At 44.2% G+C, this 22,433-nt stretch overlaps 1 long non-coding RNA gene across 1 annotated transcript; it reads left to right on the forward strand.

Annotated features, from left to right (window-relative positions):
• The first annotated feature begins 3,249 nt into the window (after positions 1-3,249).
• LOC141057208 (uncharacterized) lies at positions 3,250-22,348 on the forward strand. The gene is made up of 4 exons (XR_012222004.1): positions 3,250-3,348; positions 18,216-18,274; positions 19,714-19,815; positions 22,167-22,348. It is a non-coding gene; the product is annotated as an uncharacterized lncRNA (long non-coding RNA).
• Positions 22,349-22,433: the final 85 nt, after the last annotated feature.

Consider the following 22,433-nt stretch of genomic DNA (forward strand, 5'->3'; position numbering starts at 1 on the left):
AAAAATTGTGGCTATTGATTCTACACCTCTCACTAAGGATGGTCTCCATTTCAGTTCTAAAGAATTTACCCTCAGGGTGGGGGCCCTACACCAGGAGCGCATGTCATGCTTTGTTTTGGATAACCTCCCTGCTGGCCTGGTGTTAGGGTTTCCCTGGTTGCAACGGCATAACCCAGTTATTGACTGGGGGTCCCGGGATATTGTTAAATGGGGACCTGGGTGTTCTGAAAATTGTCTTGCTACTGTGTCTATGTCATCCGTCAACCTGGAGGGTATTCCGGAGTACCTAAAGGGTTTTAAGGATGTGTTCTCCGAAAAGGAGGCTGAGGTTCTACCACCACACCGCCCATTCGATTGTGCCGTGGATCTTGTTCCCGGTGCCAAATTGCCCAAAGCCTGGCTGTACAATCTCTCCGGCCCTGAGCGGGCTGCTATGAAGGAGTATATCTCTGAGAGCCTCCGTAAAGGGCATATACGGCCATCTGTCTCTCCCGTGGCAGCGGGGTTCTTTTTTGTAAAAAAGAAGGATGGTGGTTTACGCCCATGCCTCGATTTTCGAGAACTGAATAAAATAACCATAAGAAACGCTTATCCTCTCCCACTGATACCTGATTTGTATAATCAATTGTCGGGGGCCAGGTGGTTCTCTAAGTTGGACCTCAGGGGAGCATACAATCTCATCCGTATGCAGGAGGGGGATGAATGGAAAACTGCGTTTCTCACCTCTGAGGGTCTGTTTGAAAATTTGGTTATGCCCTTCGGTTTGACTACCGCACCAGCGGTATTCCAGAATTTCATTAACCATGTTTTTTCTGATTTTATTGGACGTTTTGTAGTTGTTTATCTTGACGATATACTTATATATTCTTCTGATAGACAAAGTCATATGGGTCATCTTCATGCAGTTCTCCAGAGGCTCAGGGAGAACTCACTCTTTGCCAAATTGGAGAAGTGTTCATTTTTTACTCAAGAAGTGTCCTTTCTAGGGGTCATCCTGTCCGCTGAGGGGTTTCGTATGGACCCTAGGAAGGTACAGGCCATTGTGGATTGGGTGCAACCCAGAGATCTGAAGGGTCTTCAGCGATTTCTGGGTTTCGCAAATTATTACAGAAAATTCATCAAGGGGTTCTCTCAAGTGGTCAAACCCCTCACTGATCTCACCCAAAAGGGAGCGGATCTTAAAAACTGGTCAGCTCCAGCTGTGGCGGCGTTTTCTTTGTTAAAAGAACGTTTCATGACTGCTCCGGTACTGGTGCAACCTGACTTGTCTAAACCATTCATCGTAGAAGTGGATGCCTCTGAGGTGGGAGTGGGGGCTGTGTTGTCCCAGGGGCCCACCACATTAACTAACTTAAGACCCTGTGCCTTCTTTTCTAAAAAATTTTCCTCTGCTGAAAGGAATTATGATGTGGGTAACCGAGAGTTGTTGGCCATTAAATTGGCTTTTGAAGAATGGAGGCATTTTTTGGAGGGGGCTGTCCATCGTATCACTGTCATTACAGATCACAAGAATCTGTCTTACATCGAATCCGCCAAACGTCTGACTCCGAGACAGGCAAGGTGGTCACTTTTTTTTTCCCGATTTCAGTTTTCCATCACTTTCAGACCAGGTTCCAAGAATGTGAAGGCGGATGCCTTGTCTCGCAGCCTAGATCCGGTATCGCCTCCGGAGCCTCCTTCCTCCATTCTTCAGCGCGGGGTGGTGGTGGCCTTGGTGTCCCAGAGATTGGAGCAGGAGATTCGTGAGGCCCAATCTCTAGCTCCCCCATCCATACCTGAAAATAAGCTCTTTGTGCCTGTCCAGTATCGGTTAAGGGTGCTTCGGGAGTTCCACGACTCGGCTCAGAGTGGGCATCCAGGAATCTCGGCCACTCGTAAAGCCATCACTAGGCTGTTCTGGTGGCCCTCGTTGACTTCTGACATCACTGGTTTTGTGTCCTCCTGTGAAACTTGTGCCTGCGCTAAAGCCTCCCACAACCGGCCGGCCGGGGAATTGGTGCCACTGCCAATTCCGGATAGACCATGGACTCACCTGTCCATGGATTTTATCACCGATCTCCCACCCTCTAATGGCAAAACCGTGATCTGGGTAGTTGTGGATAGGTTCAGTAAACAAGCACATTTTGTACCCTTAACGGGCCTTCCTAATGCTGAGACTCTATCTAAGCTATTCATTGAGCATGTGATTCGGTTGCATGGTGTGCCTGTCAGTGTGGTGTCTGATAGAGGGGTGCAATTCGTGTCAGAATTCTGGAGAGCTTTTTGTAAAAGGCTGGGCATCAGTCTGACCTTTTCATCGGCCTACCATCCCGAGACCAATGGTCAGACTGAAAGGACCAATCAGTCTTTAGAGCAGATCCTGCGGTGTCTTGTCACAACCAGACAGGATGATTGGTGCTCTATGATACCTATGGCGGAATTCGCCTTCAATAATCGTGTCAATCAGTCTACTGGTACTTCTCCTTTCTTCTGCAACTATGGGTTTCACCCTCATTTTGGTGAATTCTCCAGACTAGATTCAGAGTGTCCAGGGGCTGATTCAGCCTTTTTGCGGTTGGAGGAGGTTTGGAGGGAAGTTCAGAGAAACATTGGGGAGGCTCAGGGCAAATATAAGTTTTTTGCAGATAAACGACGCTCGGTGGGGCCGACTTATCAGGTGGGGGATAAGGTATGGTTATCCACCAAAAACATAAGGCTGAGAATTCCCTCTGCTAAGTTGGGTCCCAAGTTTATTGGTCCGTATGAGATTTTAGAGGTGATTAATCCTGTGGTCTGTCGCCTGCGGTTGCCTCCGTCATTACGGATTCCTAATGTGTTCCATAAAGCGCTTCTGAAGCCATCGGTGCCTTCCTCTGAGTCTCCCTCGCACCCGCCGCCTGTTATGGTAGATGGGCAGACCGAGTACGAGGTGGAACTGGTGGTGGATTCTCGTATGCTCCGTCGTTCACTTCAGTACTTGGTCCATTGGAAAGGATACGGTCCTGAGGATCGGTCATGGGTGCCGGCGCATTCGGTCCATGCGGATCGGTTGGTCCGGGCCTTTCACGCTCGTCATCCAGGGAAGCCTGGGGGTCCAGTGGCCCCCATTGAGAGGGGGGTACTGTCATGGTCCAGTCCGGAGTTTATCTTCTGCTGTCTTCACTCCGGACTGGTCATGCGGGGGTTAATCTCCTCAGCCTCGTTCTGGAGCTAGCTGGGCTATTTCAATCCCTCACAGCCTGCTGACCAGTGTTAGTGATAGCTCAAGCTTGCAGTTTAGAGCCGCTGACCCTTGTACCCTGGTGATCCTCCTGCCTTGGACTGATATTCACGTGTATGACCCGGACTGATTTCTGACCCCGTCTCTTGGTATTCATTTCTGCTGTTACGTTCCCTCTCTGGCATCTGACTCCCTGGCCTGTACCCCAACCACGTATTTCGTCTCACGTTTTGGACCCTGTGCTTATGTTCTGGCTTTCTGACTCTCGGCTTTGGTATTTTGACTACGTGTATTGCTGCTCCTTCTGGTACGTCTGCTCCTGTTAGTTTCTGACTCGGTTCGTCTGACTATTCTCTCTCGTTACCTGTGGCACCTGTGCTGTTGCTCAGGGTTGCTGCTCTTAGTGTATAACCTCTCTTCCCTCACCAGCTCCCCCTGGTGGAGGTTTCACTACACTATGGTCCTGATGCTACTTACATTTGATAATAAATGGCTTCTGTTTGGTAGTCCGGCTACAATTACGTTTCAATGGGTTTGGTGGATTTTTCCAGATTTAGGTCTTATATCTCAACTCTTTGTCTCACTGAGACATAGATGATCCTCCCTAAGGTGGCTGGTCCTCATCTTAGGTGAGGTTTTGTAAGAGAAGTCTACCTCCACATTTTTGGCAATGTCCCTTTTCTTCACAGATCTTTGTGAAACGTCCGACTCTAAGGAGAAAGAAAGCCCTAGCAAAGCTGTTCTTATAATCCCATTACTGTTAGGGCAGATATCAGCAGACTAGATTGTATCGGGGGTCAGTACCTGGGTCTATAGATGTTATCCCAATATCAAATCCAGCTTCCTTTTGATGGTCCGGAAGTCTTGGTCTCTTTTTAGGATGGGACTAGAAAAAGAGAAGAAATATAAGACCCCCAATGTCACATAAATCATCAGAAACATCAGTAAGGGAATGAAAATAACACAAGGACACATGAGGTAACGGATTCGGAGTGGGGGGGTATGTTATTCTTATTTAATACTAATAATGTTAGTGACGGTCTAGTAAGATGGATGTAAACTCTTTTGTGATTTCCTAAGGTCGCAGCTTATTAACCCAACACCCAAACAGGAATATTACTCTTCATTATCAGGTATTAAGGCGTCAACAATCAGCAATATTGATCATTCTAACGAGTCGTCACCTAAATCATCATAGACCATAGATTAGTAATATATAAGAATAATGCAGAGAAGTGACGGCTCACCTGATGGAAATCCTCATCACTGCTGGTCTCTGAATCAGATATAACACAATTAAATCGCTTTTTGTTCGCCATATTCACACTCACTAAACACCACGATCCTCTCTCTCCAACGCCTTCAACAACCCTCAACGGAATTACGCGTTACACGGAATCTAGAACTGTCCGGTAACTGTGACCTCACTGTAGTGACTCCATCAGCTCTGGCCATCGTCACTGTGACCTCAGCACATATACAATTATAAGCAGCTCTATATGTATAGATAGGAGGCTGCACTAATACCCCAGATAATTATTCTAATCACATGCAGTAATAATGGTGGGGATATTTGCAATGAAGTCTGTTTGCAAAAAGTGTTGTTGTGTATTAGTAAAAATAGCTCAGATTTCCCCCTTTTATTTTCCTCCCTTCTTTCCCTTAGTGTTCCCCATTTTATCATTGCTATTATAATTTATAAGTTTCCATGTCTGTTTCCCAAATCTTATTGTGCTGTTTACCTTTTCTGGAACTTCAATAAAACTTTACAGTTTAAAAAAAATTGCAGAAATTTATCAAATAAGACCAATATTCTTCTGTATGACCAGGGCTGCCGTCAGGTCATAACTGCCCTTACTGGTGTATGGGACACGATGAGCAGAGGGAGCCCGCAGTGGGCCTCCTCTCTTCTGCTCACCGGGCACCAACAGCAGGATCCTGCCTCTTCAGTAACTGATCGTGCATCCCCAGACACACGATCAGTTAAAATCTGCTGTGGTGCAGGAGATTCCTCCCACATGGCAACAGTTAACAGCCACCAGCCAATCACAGGCCGGTAGCTGATGTCAGTTCGCACGCCGCCAACGTATGACATCACTGTCATACGCCAGAACGATGATGCACGCCTCAGCTGAATCGTAGCAGAGGACACTGTTGGACCTCGGCCAGGTAAGGAGAAACTTTTTTTGGTAACGGCGCGGTATTGGGTGCATTATACTGTATATGACTATGGGGTGCATTACACTATATATGAATATGGGGTGCATTATGCTATATATGACAAGGGGGATGCATTGTACTATGGGGGTGCATTATACTATGGGGTGCATTATACTACTATTAGAGTGCATTATACTACTATGGGGGAGCATTATACCACAATGGCTGCATTATATCACTATGGTGGTGCATTATACTACTTTGGGGTGCATTATACTACTATAGGGTGCATTATACCACTATGGGGTGCATTATACTACTATGGGGTGCATTATACAACTATAGTGTGCATTATACTACTATGGGGCACATTATTCTACTATAGGGTGCATTATACCACTAAGGGGTGCATTCTAGCACTATGGGAGGTGCATTATACTACTATGGGGCGCATTATACCATGATGGGGTGAATTATATGACTATGGGGCTGCATTATACTACTATGGGGTACATTATACTACTATGGGATTCTTTCATTGTTTGATTTTATTATCCTATTTGTCCCCTTTATTTTCCATGAGTGCGATATTTTTATTATTATAAGGTGATTCAATATTGCACTGTTCCGTGAGTTATTTTAATTTATTATGGGATGCATTATACTACTATAGGGTGCATTATATCACTATGGGGTGCATTATACCACTATCGGTGGTACATTATACTACTATAGGGCTGAATTATACTACTATGGGGTGCATTATACTACTATAGGGTGCATTATACTACTATGGGGTGCATTATACTACTATGGGGTGCATTATACTACTATGGGGTGCATTATACTAATATGATGTGAATTATACCACTATGGGGTGCATTATACCACTATGGGGGTGCATTATACTATATAGAACAAGGAGATGCATTAAACTAAGGGGGTGCATTATACTATACATGACAAGGGGGTGCATTATACTACTATGGGAGTGCATTTTACTACTATGGGGTGCATTATACCACTATGGGGCTGCATTATACTACCATGGGGGTTCATTATACTGCTATATAAGACTATGGGGTACATTATACTATTATTGATGACTATGGGGGCAGTATGGAGAGACATGGGAAAATTATGGAGAGACATGAGGCAGAATGGGAGGACCTGTGGGGTCCAGAATGGGAGGACATGTGGGGACCAGAATATGGGATATTATTACTGTAGGGCCTAATTTAAGAATATTAATCTTGAGGATACTATTTTCAGCGTGGGGAGGAGAAAACATGTTTCTGTGCAGGGCAACTTGATTGCTTTTTTCTTCATCTGACATAGTGTAAAGGTTGGGGAAAAATGTGGAAATGTGCTCTGAATAACGGTGTTATTTTCTGCAGAGACGAGTCCTGGCTGGAAGAAAAGATAGCGGTGTGCGCTGGATGAAGATGAAAAGCGAAGATGAAGGACTTCAACTAGAGATGTGACTGTACACTGACACTATATACAGAGCTCCAGTGTATGTCTCTGGAGATCACTGTATATTACCTGTACACTGACACTATATACAGAGCTCTGGTGTATGTCACCAGTGATCACTGTATTACCTGTATACTGATAATATATACAGAGCTCCGGTGTATGTCACCAGTGAGCAGTGCATTACGTGTAGACTGAGACTATACACTGTGTACTATATACAAAGCTCCTATGGATAATGGCAATTATGGTAAGATTAGTGTTATGATTGAGTCACCGTAGGAGGCAAAAATAGAAATGCTAGCTAAGTCCAGAAAACCAGAGAAGTTGGCAGCTATCGGATTGCAGACCCCTGAACCTATCAACACAACTAGCAGTAGCCGTGGGGGGCTCCTACGATGCCCTAGGCCCCTCGATCACAGCTGGAGGACTACATAGCCTAAAGACAGAAAGGGAAATCTAAACTGCCCCAGAGCAGACCCCAAAGCAAAAGGCAGCCCCCCACATATAATGACGGTGAAGCAAGAAGAAAGAACAAAACACAGACAGAAAGATAGACTGAGCAAAGATGGGGCCCAAGCTAGCTTAGATAGGAAAGGACAGGAAGGCTGCTGTCTGCAATCCGTGAAAAAACCCTATGAAAATAAGAGCCAACAAACTGACAGTAAAAAAGGCCCTGAAGACGCTAGGCTTCAAAAAAGGCTATGTCAGTACTCAGGAATATTCTGAAGACAGAGCAACAGGCAAAAGGAGATTCAGCTCACCCCCAGCAGGGAATGGCAGAATCCAGAAAAGCAAGGAAAACAAAACACTAATGCCAAAAGGCAAAGTCGAAAGCTTAGCTTTAGATGAGCAGGAATCAGACTGGTTTCCTAGAAGTCCACAGAGAAATCACCCGCAGGCCAGAAGGGCGTCGGCAGCCTTATATCCAGTCATTAACTCCACTCAGCCAGTCATCATAATCAGCCCCAGGTGTTTGACAATCAGGCTCACTACCTTTCTTCACCAGAAGAGGGAGTTCCTCGGGCCTCAGTAGTGAAGGGGAAAATTAACTCACAACAGATTAGTATTGCTATTTATTAATGATCAGTATTGCAATATTCGGTCAACTTGTAGTTGTAATATGTGGTCCAGCCATGGTGTGGCCGTATTTGTCCCTTGTATGTTGTATTATTCGGTCACTATGTGGTGGTAATATGTGGTCTAGTCATGGTGTGGTGGTGTTTGTCCCTTGTATGTGGTATTATAGGTCACTACGTGGTGGTAATATGTGGTCCGGACATGGTGTGGCAGTATTTGTGCCTTGTATGTGGTGTTATTCGTTCACTATGTGGTGGTAATATGTTGTCTGGTACCGGTGTAACAGTATAACAACAGTGTTTGTTCCTTGTACGCGGTGTTATTGTTCATTTCAAAAATTGTATATGACACTTTCCCTTAAAGAAACATAAATAAAGACATACCTAAAAAGTGTATTGGATATGTTAGCAAATCTTTAATAGATTAGAGTAGAATAGGGTCCGACCAAAAGAGTCTACCTGGTCATGATGGTGGCTTAAAAAAAATCTTTTGGTGAAAACAAAAGTTGATAGATACATATGTGATCTGGTGTTAGATGGGATGTGATAATGTGTGATTGGTAAGGACGTGGTGCAGATGTGAAGTTTTTCTATAAGTGGGCGATGGATCTGTGGAAAGTTGGCGGTGGAGCTGGGGTGGAACCTGGGGGGAATCTCAAGGGGGCCCAAAAATTTTGCCAGTATGGGGCCCTGAAACTCCTGGTGGCAGTACTGGCTCTGTCACCCAAAAAAGATGTCTGCATCTCCTGCTGTGCTTTGTTGATGGCTAAACTAAATAGTAAAGTTGAACTTGCTTTTATATACTCTTGTGTATCCTGTTCATGAGGTCATGGGAAATCATGAAAACGCTAAGCGGCATTGACTAGAGGAGTCAGGACGTGTCTACAGAGTTTCTGTGGACACCTCCTTATTCCTTTGTTCCACGTCGCTTAGTGTGGCCATGATTTCCCTTAACCCCATGAATGGGAAACCACAAGAGTATATAAAGTTTCTGTCTCTACATTATGCTGCTCTCAAATTAGGCAGCAAAAACCTGGTGACAGATTCCCTTTAATGTATATAAATATACAGCAGGTGAAAAAATTATTGAAAACAGCTCCAATTTTCTAATTTCCAAAGGTGCTACCAACATGAAATTCTCACCAGATGTTGGAAACAACTCATTCAATCCATATGTAGGGGGTGGACTGACCTATGGACCTGTCTGATGAAGAAGGGAAATGTAAAAGGTGATGTGTACAATGCTTTATTCTGACTTGAATGTGCATGTGTGGGATACCAGCTAGAAATAGGAAAAGATGGTGTAGTACTGGGTTTTGGCCACAAGATGGAGACATAGAGTAGTGTGAAGAGGACTTAACAGCAGCTTTAGGCTAGGGAAACTGCAAAGTCACGGTGGGCGGAGTTACAGGGAACTGAGAGGGGATTTCCCAGAATGGGAGATAAAAGGAAAGAGAGTCTCGGGGGCAGGGCAGACCCCCAGGAGGAGACAGAAGAGAGAAGCGCTCAGGAGAGGACGGCGGAAAGAAGAGCTCAGGAGAAACAGAGGAGAGAGACGGATACTCGCAGTGGGTGGCCCTGATAGGACAGCTGCTGACTAAAGGACGCCTGGGGTACCGAACGGCTGGACACCGAAGGGGCAGTAAGTGTCGCAGGGGGCAGACTTGATCTGGGGAAATGCTGTGGCCGTGGGCCTAACGGCAGCCATGGTGGAAGGACCCAGGGGTCTTCGCCAAACAGGAATACGAGGAGGTGACTGGTACCCGGGCCTAGGAGCATAAGCTGTCGTGTGTGCTGTGGATGTTGACGAGGACACCCAATAAAGTTGGACCTGATTGAACGGATTTCTGCGTCTGTCTCCAGTCTGTCTCGCAGCCGAAAGGGACCACCCCCCCAGTCGGCACACGTACTACACATGCATACAAAGAAATCAAACCATAGATTACCATAAATTAAATTGTGATAATAAAGAGAAATGACACAGGGAAAATTTATTGAACACGCTAACTGAAAGGTATTTATTACTTCATACAAAAGCCTTTGTTAGTGATGACAGCTTCAAGACGCCTCCTGTATGGAGAAACTAGTTGCATGCATTGTTGATGTGTGATTTCGGCCCATTGTTCCACACAAGCATACCACATCCTGAAGGTTCTGTGGGCTCCGTCTACGAACTATGAACTTTAGTTCCTGCCGGGTCATTATAGCAGATTTATTTTCTTTCTCTGAAAACAATTGGGGGTTTCTTGACTGTGTGTTTGGGACTATTGTCTTGCTGAAATGTCCACCCTTGTTTCGTCTTCATCATCTTGATGGATGGCAGCAGATTTTTAGCAAGAATGTCTTGGTACATATGCCCGTTCATCCTTCCATCAATCATATAAAGTATGCCAGTGCCGTACTCTGAAAAATAGACTTCACTCCAGACTTCACTGTTGGTATGGTGTTTTTGGGGTGATATGCAATGCCTTTTGACCTCCAAACATGGTGTGCATTATGACATTCAAAGAATTCAATTTTGGTCTCATCTGACCAGACTATATTCTACCAGTATTTGTCTGCTTTGTCTAAATGTTGCTGAGTACACTTTCAACACGCTTGAACATGGTTTTTGTTCAGCAACAGAGTCTTCCATGGTGAGCGTGCATACAGGCCTCAGAGGTTGAGTGCATTACTTAGGCTATGTGCCCACGTAGCGTTTTAAAACGCTCACTAAAAACCGGACTCCTTCCCAGAAATCACGCGTTTTTTTCCGCGCGATTTCACCGCGATTTTACCGCGATTATGATAGCGATTTTCGCGTGCGATATTCAAGCACTTTCCAAGCGATTTGAAGCATTGCTTGGAAAGTGATTGACTGGTTGGTCACACTCATGAAACATAGTGTTTGACGAGTGTGAGCAGCTTTTTACTATTGAGGCCGCCTATGCGGCATCAATAGTAAAAGACAGAATGTTAAAATGCTAAAAAAAAAAAAATCGGGGTATATTTACCTTCCGGCATCCCGCCCTGCATTCCCGGGCCTCAGCGTTCCCAGTAATGCCTTGCGAGACCTGTGATGACGTAGTCTCGCGTTGCTATAGCGATCTCGCGAGACCGCTAGAGTCACGCGAGACTACGCCATTACAGGGCCTTGCCGCAAGGCATTGCTGGGAACGCTGAGGCCGGGAATGCAGCGCGGGACGTCGGAAGGTAAATATACCCCGATTTTTTTTATTTTTTATTCTTTTTTTTACAGGGGTATGGTACCCAGGGCCTGGAGGACAGTCTCCTCTCCTCCACACCGTGGGTACCAACCGCACATGAGACGCTTAACTTCCCGCATGGTGGGCATAGCCACATGCGGGAAGTAAGCGGTTCTCATGCATTCCTATGGGTGCGGAATCGCGGCAATTCTTTGCGATTCCGCACAAAAGAATGAGCATGCTGCGATTTTTTCCGCGATGCGGTTCCGCCGCGGAAAAAAGCGCAGCATTAGCACAGCATGTGCGAATGCCATAGGAATGCATGGGGGGCGTTCTGTACATGATTTTTAAATGTTTTCGCGCCAAAAATCACTGCAAAAACGCTTAAAAATCGCTACGTGGGCACACAGCCTTATAGTTTTCTTTGAAACAATTGTACCTGTTGATTTCAGGTCTTTATGTAGCTCTCCACAAGTTGTCCTTGGCTTGCCCTATAATTCTTTTTACTCCTCTGTCTGAGATATTGTGGGGAGCACTTGATTGTGGTTGGTTTATGGTGAATTTGTGTTCTTTCCCTTCCATTAGAAATTTTTGTGTAACCAATGCCGTCGTTATATTTTGTACCACTACCCATCTGAGAAGTTTCTTGTGTGGCAACTTGGTAACTGGTCACCCTTTTATAGGCTAAAATTCCAACCAACTGGTATTATTTTTCAGGAAGTGACAAGACTAATTTTTAATAACTGATTTCAGCTGGTGTCATGCGTTTCCATAGCTTTTTGCAACTCTCTTTCTTCATGTGTTCAATACTATTTCCCTGTGTCACTTCTTATTATTACACATGACTTAATTTACGGGCATCTATGGCTTGATATCTTTCCCTGTGTGGACTGATAAATTGTTAACAACATTTGATGAGAATTTCATGTCGAGAGCACCTTTAGAAATATATTTGCTTAGAAAATTGGTGACGTGCTCAATGCTTATTTTACTCGCTTTATATAGTGTTGTGTGAAAGTGTTTGCCCTCTTCCTGATTTCCTGTTCTTTTGCATGTTTGTCACACTTAAATGTTTCAGATCACCAAACAAAAGTTAAAGATTAGCCAAAGATAACACAAGTAAACACAAAATGCAGTTTGTAAATCAAGGACTTTATTATTGAGGGAAAAATAAATCCAAACCTACAGAGCCCAACACTCCATATAGTGTATCTGCACTTATTTTCTTATGTCTCTCATGGAACTGCAGTACATCACAAAAGTGAGTACTCCCCTCACATTTTTGTTCTTGGCCACCGTGCTGCAGGTCAGTGTCAGGGTGTGTTAGGAGTCGGATTCCTGCGTTTACTCAGCAGGGATCCAGATCCTCACATTCTGCACTCTCCTCCTATTTTTCCACTGTAGAGGAGATTGCCTTGCAGCAAATCTCTCCTGAGGCTAAGTCCTTCTGTCCTCTCACTGGGCATGCTCATGGGACGATCTCCCATTGGAGATCGGGAGTCATGTGCTCAGGTCCCGCTCCAGTTCTCATTGGTCCATCTCAGAGATCTGGAAGTGTGCAGAAGGTCCCGGCTGCTATAAAAGGCGCGCATGGCTGTTCCGCCATGCGCTAGTATAGTCATACTTGCTGCTGTGTGTATGAGGATGGATGCATGATTCTGGTGACTGGCTCATTTGAAACCCTTTCCCTCTGATATTACGTAGGTGGTTAGGGACTGAGTTAGTTTCAGCGCCAGCGCTCCTCTGCTTCAACTTGCACAGCTGCTAGCGTCCGACATTGCGCTTGCGCCTTGCCTTTGTCGTTTGGCGGCAGTGTCCACGCCGCGCTGCAGTAGCAGCCTCCTTTGCGTTCGCAGTTGCAATGCCACGCACACGGTAGGTCTAGACGGACGTAGTTCTGCCCTGTTGGGCTACTCCTGTGACCGTATACCGTGTGTGCGTTTTTTACTGAGTACTGTGACTACAACAGGCTGTTATTTGTGTTTTGTACTATTGGCATCTCTGTGAGTTTAACTGAGATTGCTCGGCGCACCTGGGTGGAGTTTAACCCTGTGTGCAATTCAGCCATATTGCTCCTGCCACTACTTAGCAGCGGTTATTTCAACTACTGCACGGTGGACCCCGAGCAGCGAACGCACTTTATGTATATTTTTATTTAGTACATTCCGCCGTTCCTAACAGGGTGTTGGCAGAGGCGTATCTAGGCTTTCTGGCACCCGGGGCAAGAATTTGGTTCGGCGCCCCCCCCCCCCCCCAGTACATATGCGACTTGCACTCTTAGCCATGTACCCATGAGTTGCTCTCCCTAATGCTCTCAATGTTCAGTAAAAAACTGGAAAGCAGGAAGAGAAGCTCGTTGTTACAGGACCATAACTATGAAAATCGCATATGAGTGGAGTGTCCGTGTGATAACACTGGAACCTGCAGAGCTGAATCCTGACATTGCAGCTTCTGAATTCTCACAACGAATGCACTGCACACTTTTAGGATTCTCCCTTGCCGATATACAGTCATGTCAGCACAAGTATGTGATTTGTATACTTCTGGCCACATTCCGACTAGACGTGCCCGGTCTCGCTCTGTTCATTATCATGGAGTGAGGCCACACATGTCTAGTCAGCATGTGACCGTATGTATGTAAATTACCGGTACGAGAGAATCCTAACAGCGTTCAGTGAGCACTGTGAGAATTCAGAAGTCTGCAGTCACATAGAATGTCTGCAGAATCCGTACAAACCTGGACAACCCCTTTAATGCTCCTAACAAATAAAAACAGGAGAATTAGTCAGTATCACAAATAATATTTACATCCAGGTACCTTATAGATGACGTCGTCTCTGAAGTCGTTCTCCTTTTCTTCTTCTTGTCCAGACCCCATGATGAGTTTTCTCATCCACAGCGGCCTCTGCAGACGTCCATCTTCTCCGGTCTTCTGCAGCAAATCTCCACATGATGCCCTTAAAGATAGAAATGTCATTATAATGCTCCTGAATAAAAATATCTGCAATATACTGTCACCTCACACTATTCCCCTCCCTCCTCTAACATCCCTCTGTTCACCATACTGTCTCCTCATATATTTACCCCCTCACTCTCTATATTGTCTGCTCACACATACCCCTGACTCCCCATACTGTGTCTGCACACATCCCATCACCCTAACTCCCCATACTGTGTCCACATACATTCACCCGTTCGCACCCCTTACTGTCTGCACCCATCCCCCATACTGTTTCCTCATACATACTCTTCATTTTGTGTCCTCAAATCTCCCCTCACACATTAAATACCATCCCCACTCCAAATCCCCCCATCCCTCACACACATTAAGTACCCCCCATCCCCACTCAATAACCCCTCGTCCCTACTCCCAAATCCCCCCACACATTAACCCCCATCTCCACACATTAATCCCCCATCTCCACTCATTAATCCCCCATCTCCACTCATTAATCCCCCATCTCCACTCATTAACCCCAATCCCCACATTAACCTCCACTCATTAACCCCCATCCCCACATTAATCCCATCTGCACTCATTAACCCCCATCCCCATACATTAACCCCCATCCCCATACATTAACCCCCATATCCACTCATTAACCCCCATCCCCACTCATGAGCACCCCCCCATCTCCCATCTTCGGTGGTTCTTCAGCTCCACAGTGGAGCACACTTACCACCAGCGTTCGCTCTGGGCACCGGGAGTGACGTCAGCAGCGTGATCACATGACCTGATCACGCTGCTGACGTCGCTCTGACCCGGCGGTCAGAGCTTCAATTGTACTGACATCTCTATAGACGCCAGTACAATTGCTACCTGGGAGTCGGCGCGGCCTCCTTCTCTGCGCCGGCTGTCAGAGAACCGCTGACTCCCAAGACTGGTAGCGGCAGAATGCACCCGCCGGGGGGGGAGACACTGCGGACCGCTGCATTAGGCGGCCGGGCGGCCCGACTGCGCCCCCCTGCTGCCTGCGCCCGGGGCAACTGCCCCGGCTGCCCCCCCCTGGATACGCCTCTGGGTGTTGGCAATCTTCTTATAACCTAGGCCATATTTATGCAGAGCAACAATCTTTTTTCAGATCCTCAGAGAGCTATTTGCCATGAGGAGCCAGGAACTTCCAGTGACCAGTACGAGAGAGTGTGAGCGCTACAACAAAAAATTAAACACACCTGCTCCCAGGGCTAGACTGGCCATTTGGTAATTCTGGCAAATGCCAGAAGGGCCTGTCTGGTTGGGTTGTGGGCTGTCTTGTCTGCTACATTGTTAACAGAATTGGTGTTCTCAAGATGCCCATACTGTTAAGAGTTGTGACTACTCTACATTGTATGAAAGTGTCAGATCTTCAGTTTTGGTCAATGAAAGGATATCATAAATTATTTACAATGTGAAGGGTGTACTCACGTTTGCGATATGCTGTATGTACATGCACTGTAATCTCAAATTATGATTTGATACATTGGATGAACATGTGTGTTGCTCCTTTTGAAAATGCAATAAAAGAGATGTAGTAATGAAAAAAGAAACCGAAAAAAAAATCAATTCATCACATAAAGTTAGCAGGTGCGAGTCAGGCTGCTAGAAGTAATAGGAAACTATAGTATATGAAAGCTTTAGCTGCAGAGGTGTACTCTGACGTCCACCTTCTGCTGTAGTTCTACTATCATGACCTATTCATCAAAATTGGTTTAAAAGTAAATATATAAAAATGCACGAAAAGTTTATGTCGATAAATACAAGTCATCCAGGTATACAAGTATATACATGAAAAAATAGTCTCCAATTCTGTCTCTAGATGGCAGTAAAGATCCACGACTGAGGCTTTGCCTTCATCACAGTATAACCGTTTTCTACTATCGTTGGCGAAAAAAAATGACATCGTTCTTTTACTATTAAAAAAAGCTTTAGAAGGTTACTTATAGTAACAAGGTATTTTCTGAAATCAATTAGTTACTCTTTGGCTAGGAACGAGGAATTGCCATCAAATTCTGAAACATTGTAGAGGAGATCTTCGCTGTATTGTTTCCATTGTTTTTCTATGTTTATCTCACAAGGAGAAGGTCAACATTCTTGTAGCAATAAATGTAATCTTTCAAAGACTCCCAGTAATCCACAACACACACAAATCGCAATCCTTCTAAGCCACTTGTGTTTCTCCGAATTTTTAGAATGCTGCAACTGAAGAACAAGATTGTGAAGACCAGGCAGCGAAACTTTTTTTTTTTGTTTCTTTTGTATCTATAAAAACACATTTATGATTGCACCCAGCTCTGTGGTATTGACACAGATATACATAATTAATATGAAACAAGTAAAACGGAAGAGCATTGCCCCAGAAATGTCTGATTGGTGGGTGTCTGATCACTGGGACCCCAACTGATGACTGATGATAACAGGAATCTTAAATACTCTATCTGATTAGAAAAGTGATAACGTGCCACTGCCACTTCATTCAATGTCTAAGGGACTGATAGAGATAGCTGATCAGTATACATGGCTTCTTAAAAGGAATCTGCTGCCATGTTTTTGAAACCCATCTGTGAGCAGCATAATGGCATAATGTAGAGGCAGAGACCCTGATTCCAGTGTCACATACTGAGCTGTTTTCTGCCATTTTGATAAAATCGCAGTTTTATCTGCTGTAAATCTTGCAGTTCTCTGCATGCTGAGGTCTGTATAACCATGCCCACACCATTGATTGGCAGCTCTATGTGTACACTGTGCATAGGCAGAAAGCTGCCAACCAGTTGTGGGGGCTAGGTTATACAGAATCACCTGAATATGAAGGACTGCATGGCAGCAGGTTTACTAGTCCTCTAGAGATAATCTCCTGCTGATAAAATAAGGATTTTATCAAAACTACTGTCACAGTTCCATCATTCACTGTGGATTAGAGACGATGTGAGTGACAGCTCAGCCGCTCTATGGGATCTGGAGTGTGCTGGACTGTCAGTATTGTGAATGACAGCCCAGTTGTCCAATCTGAGGCTGGGACATGCTGGGTGATCAGCATTTTGATTGACAGCCCTGCTGCTCAGTCTGGCCTAGCCTGCTGGCATTCCTCCAGGGGCATCCAGGCATTATCTGCAAGCTATTTAGCTTTTTATCTATGAACAGACCATTGTCAGCTGTAGCTCTGCTTTGGTGCGTACTTTGCTCTTTGTCTGAGAACCTAATCTTGTTGCTGGACCTAGGATTTATCGTGACTATTCGTGAGTGTTATCCCTTTTGCTCTTGACACTCTGTGACCTCAGGAACCTGACCCTGGACTTGGCCTCTAACTTTCTCTTTTCTTATCCCATTTTCTTGTCATACCCTCCTGGCATTGACTCCGGACTGTTACTTGAACACAACTTTGTCTTTCCTCTCTGTACTATGAGCCATCCTGGTATCAGATCTCAGACCTCCTTACTATCCTGTCTCACGACTTGTCCATGAGTAGTGACTCAGCGTCACAACAGCGAACAGCCTAGTCATTGGCACATTGTTGGAATCAGGGTCTCTGTCTCTATCTTATGCTGCTCTCAGATTACATGGCAAAACCGTGTTGATAGATTCCCTTTAAATACATTGATATTTGATAGGTGATGAGTGCCTGATTGGTGGGTAGCCAAGCATGGGACAATCACCAGGACCCCACTGATCACAAGTACAGATGTCTCAAATCCCTCTTGAATGTAGCAGTAGTTGCACATGCACACTGCCTTTCTGTTCAAAGTCTATGGAACGACAAGAAATAGCAAGTGCTCAACTGGTCTTTATCCAGCAGTATTAAAAGCAAGGCCTGGATCATCAGCCTGTGTATGATACCACTGCTCTATTGCAACATGGCACTCAGGAAGCCCATTCTCAAGAACCGTAGCAGTCAGACCCGAGCAATGAGAACGTTATCGCTATTTCTGTTGATCGGAGAGAAGTGTTGTTCTTGGGAAACATGTTAATCTTTATATTTCTGGACCACAATATGGAAGAAAACAACATACATTTTAGAGCATGAGACATACACTACCCCTTACGATTATTGGCAACGTTTTCATTACTGTATGTAAAAAATGTTCATGAATGTGGTACAAAAATTTACAGTTTTGCCTGTTTTTGGCTTTTGTTTTGTTTAGCTCAGTAAATATGCACATTAGAATGAAGTGAACGGGCTCTCCAGACTCCCTTTGAATAGGTAAGGAACTCGATGAGGTAGATGGAATGAGTTACAGTTGTGTGAAAAAGTGTTTGCCCCCTTCCTGATTTCCTATTCTTTTGCATGTTTGTCACACTTAAAGGGAATCTGTCACCCTTTTTTTGCACTATCAGCTGCCGGCATTGACATCAGGGGCTTATCTACAGCATTCTGTAATGCTGTAGATGTGCCCCCGATGTAACCTGAAAGAGAAGAAAAAAGATATAGATTATACTCACCGGAGGGGGCGGTCCGGTCCAAAGGGTGTCACGGTCCGGTCCGGCTCCTCCCATCTTCATATGATGCCGTCTTCTTCTTCCCTTCCTGTAGTGGCTCTGGCGCAGGCACACTGCTCTACCCTGCTGAGGGCAGAGCAGAATACTGCAGTGCGCAGGCGCCAGACCTCTCCCGACGCCTGCGCATTGCAGGACTGTGCTCTGCCCTCAACAGGGCAGAGCAGTGCGCCTGCAGCAGAGCCACTACAGGAAGGGAAGAAGAGGACGGCATCGTATGAAGATGGGAGGAGCCGGACCGGACCGCAACACCCATCGGATCGGACAGCCCCCTCCGGTGAGTATAATCTAGCGTGTTTTTTCTTATCTTTCAGGTTACGTCAGGGGCTTATCTACAGCATTACAGAATGCTGTAGATAAGCCCCTGATGTCAATGCCGGCAGCTGATAGGGCAAAAAAAGGGTGATAGATTCCCTTTAAATGTTTCAGATCATCAAGCAAATTTAAATATTAATCAAAGATAACACAAGTAAGGCTTCTTTTACATTTACCGTGTTTTTGCGGCCCCAATAGATTTCTATGGGTCCGCAAAAACGGGCAGCAATAATTCCACGGAGCGCCATGTGCCGTATGGCCGTGAGAGCCGTATTTACGGCCGGAAAAAAAATCGAGCCTGCTCGATCTTTTTCATGGCTTACGGACACTGCCCCCATTGAAAATCAATGGGTTCACAAATACAACAGAAGTTTGTTTCTGCGGTGCACCGTGACTTTCGGTTTTACGGAACGCCTTTTTTTTCAATACTTTTTCCATAGTATTGGAAACCCAAAAAACGGCGATCTGCAAGTTTTTTTCGGTCCGTCATTGCAGTATACTGTGCAAATTGTGGCGATGTGGCCCACAAAAAAGGCCCGCAATAACGGGACGCAAAAAAACGGTAAGTGTAAGTCAAGCACAAAATGCAGTTTTTAAATGATGGTCTTTATTATTAAGGGAAAAAGAAATCCAAACCTATAGAGCCCTATGTGAAAAAGTGATTGTTCCCCGCAACTTAAAGCATAAATTAACTGTGGTATAAGACTAAGAATAAGACTAAGGGCTACGGTCAGAAACGCGCCAGATATTTGATACCTTTTAACTTGTCTGGACCACGATAACATTTTTTAATGGAATGAAATAAAGCAAGTGATTTTTATTTATATCCAGCTTTATGGATCCTTTTTTTTCTTTTGTTTCTACTTCATCCGATGGTCAACGGTTTTGGATCCCGGCTCTACCATTAAGAAGCAACCAATTATATATTACACGGTGAGGCTTTTTCCTTACTTCTTTTTATTTCTCTGGAAATATACATGCTTCCTTGATAGTGGCATTACGAAGTTTGTTTAATGAATGGATTAAAAAGGTTACCCCGCCGATTGAAATGTTGGTATCCCAAATGAAACACCTTTTGGGTACAAAAGTCGTTGCAGCAGAGAGACATAAAGAAAAGTTGGTAAAATAGGTTTTCCCATTCTGGAAAAGTTTTATTGCTTGATATTATGATGCTGCTGATGAAATAATGATTCTGGTCAGGCCATTTAGACATACAGAATTATATTGTCTAGAAGATCTTGGGGTACTTTAGGGATTATCAAAGTACCACTCTCTGATTGATGGAATGTACAGTATATACCTGTAAAGCTAACATATGTGTGTGAAATATAGTACTCCCATCTCTTTTCCTCTTCCCAAACCACTCCGTCCTTTTTTTAACTCCTCCCAATCTGTCCTATTTTGATGTGACAGATTATTATAATACATTTTCATGTTCAAAATTCAGTTAATTTGGCAAATTGGACTCAGGTTATGGTGCATCTCTGTGTCCCAAATACCAGCTGATATACTAAAATGTATTTTGTATTTTGTTTGATTGTTAAATTAAAAGTTTGAATAAAATGATATATAAAAAAAATTACAGCTTTAATGATCTTATTACTGTCTCCTTTCTAAGAAACTGTAATCAAATATGTTAATTAGGGCATTTGGGGAATCCTGGGTATGACCATGAGGCTGGGTGAACTGTTTTCCATTGGTTTTGTATGACCCCAACTTCCGTCACTGGTGATTGACAGCTCTGGCATTCCTGAAGAGAACACTGTCTGCAGAGTAAACTCAGGTCAATTACCATTAAGGGAGGTCATGAAAAACCAGTGGGCGGGACGTTGCCTTGAGCATGTTGGTCACACCAAGGGTGCACCAAGCACCCGAATTATCCTATCTGATTAAACTTTGGTTTCTGCAAAATGGAGGCAGCTATTAGAACACTAAAGGGGCCATTTTTTATTGGGGTTATATCCCAGCGTGCGCTGGGAGGATTCACAAGTCTGCAGGCACACAGAGACTGCAAACTTTTCTTTTTAGAACGGACAACCCCTTTAAAGGGAATCTGTCACCCCATTTTTGGCCTATAAGATGTGACCACCACCGTCAGGGGCTTATCTACAGTCCTCTTCTTTGCTTCCCATCGCGGCTCCGGCGCCTGCGCACTGCAGTACTCTGCTCTGCCCTCAACAGGGTACAGCAGTTCACCGGAGCAGCGACGGGAAGCATAGAAGAGGACGTCATTGCTGCAAGATGGGAGGCGCCGGACCGAACCCCGACACCCTCCGGACCCGGACCGCCCCTTGTGAGTATAATCGAACTTGTTTTTCTTCTCTTTCAGGTTACATCAGGGGCTTATCTACAGCATTACAGGATGCTGTAGATAAGCCCCTGATGGCGGTGGCCACATCTTATATACCAAAATATAGGTGACAGATTCCCTTTAACAAATGTGCACCCATCTCCATATAGTTCAGAGCAAGCAGTGTGAGAAGTGTCTCAAAGAGAGTAATCCAATACATACTGTATGATATTAATGACATCAATCACAACCACAACTCAATCCGCAAATAAGAAAACAAGCCTTGATATGTCGATATGAATGTTTAGCTCTTGGAAGAACAGAAGGAAAAAAACAAAAGCGAAAACATGAAAAATCATCTGGTCCTAATTGTTAAGGTTGGTGCAAAAAAAGTGTCATAATAAATTTGGTGCATACCAAATACTTTTTTTTTTTTAAGGATTTTTAAAAGTTTTTATTCTTTTTCTTATATCCCCTCTATAGAATAAAAATAAAATGTGAAATCCTACATTGGGTGGTCTCTAGCAAATTAATTGAAAATAATAGGAATCTGGGTAATAGGTATAATTATCAATTTACAGCACTAGCAACTACACCCCATGGTTAAAAATAATTTGGGAAAGTTGTGCTCAATATTAAAAATAACATTTAATTTAATATTTTAAAATTGTACTTTACATAAAAACAATTCTTTGTAAGTGTCAAAGGATTGTAAAAAAAAATTCAGTCCCGAAGTTAAGCTATAATTAACGCTTTACATACTAAATTTTAATTGCTTTACATAACCTACCTGTTAAATATTCAATAAACGGCTGATTGCTTTCCCCAGCGAATATTCTTGTTCTAAATAAAAAACCCTACGAAATTAATACATTTCATCTGCATGATTTCAGGCCCACAGCAAACATTCAGAGCACACTATGCGAAAATCTTTTCACCTATTAAATTGTATTAATATCGCAGTTGATTTGATTCTTTTTCTATTTTTTCTTAGATCTCTTGCTGTAGGCAGAATGAAAAAAAATGAGATAGACTGTACAAGAAAAACCCAGAAATGAATAAATGTTTTTGTCGCATATCGGCACGAAACAGTCTCCACTCCAGTTTTCTTCCCATTCACTGTGTAACTGACTGTGCATATGTAAGATTAAAACACTGATAGCTTTTCTACAATGAGATTTGCTGTGGCCCTGAGATATTCTCTGCTCCGCTGTTCTAACCAGAGACTTGTTACCGGAGATAACTTATTTAAGTATAATAC

The sequence above is a fragment of the Dendrobates tinctorius genome, unplaced genomic scaffold (assembly GCF_039654945.1).
Source record: "Dendrobates tinctorius isolate UK_male_01 unplaced genomic scaffold, ASM3965494v1 ptg000203l, whole genome shotgun sequence".
NCBI classification, from domain to species: Eukaryota; Metazoa; Chordata; class Amphibia; order Anura; family Dendrobatidae; genus Dendrobates; species Dendrobates tinctorius.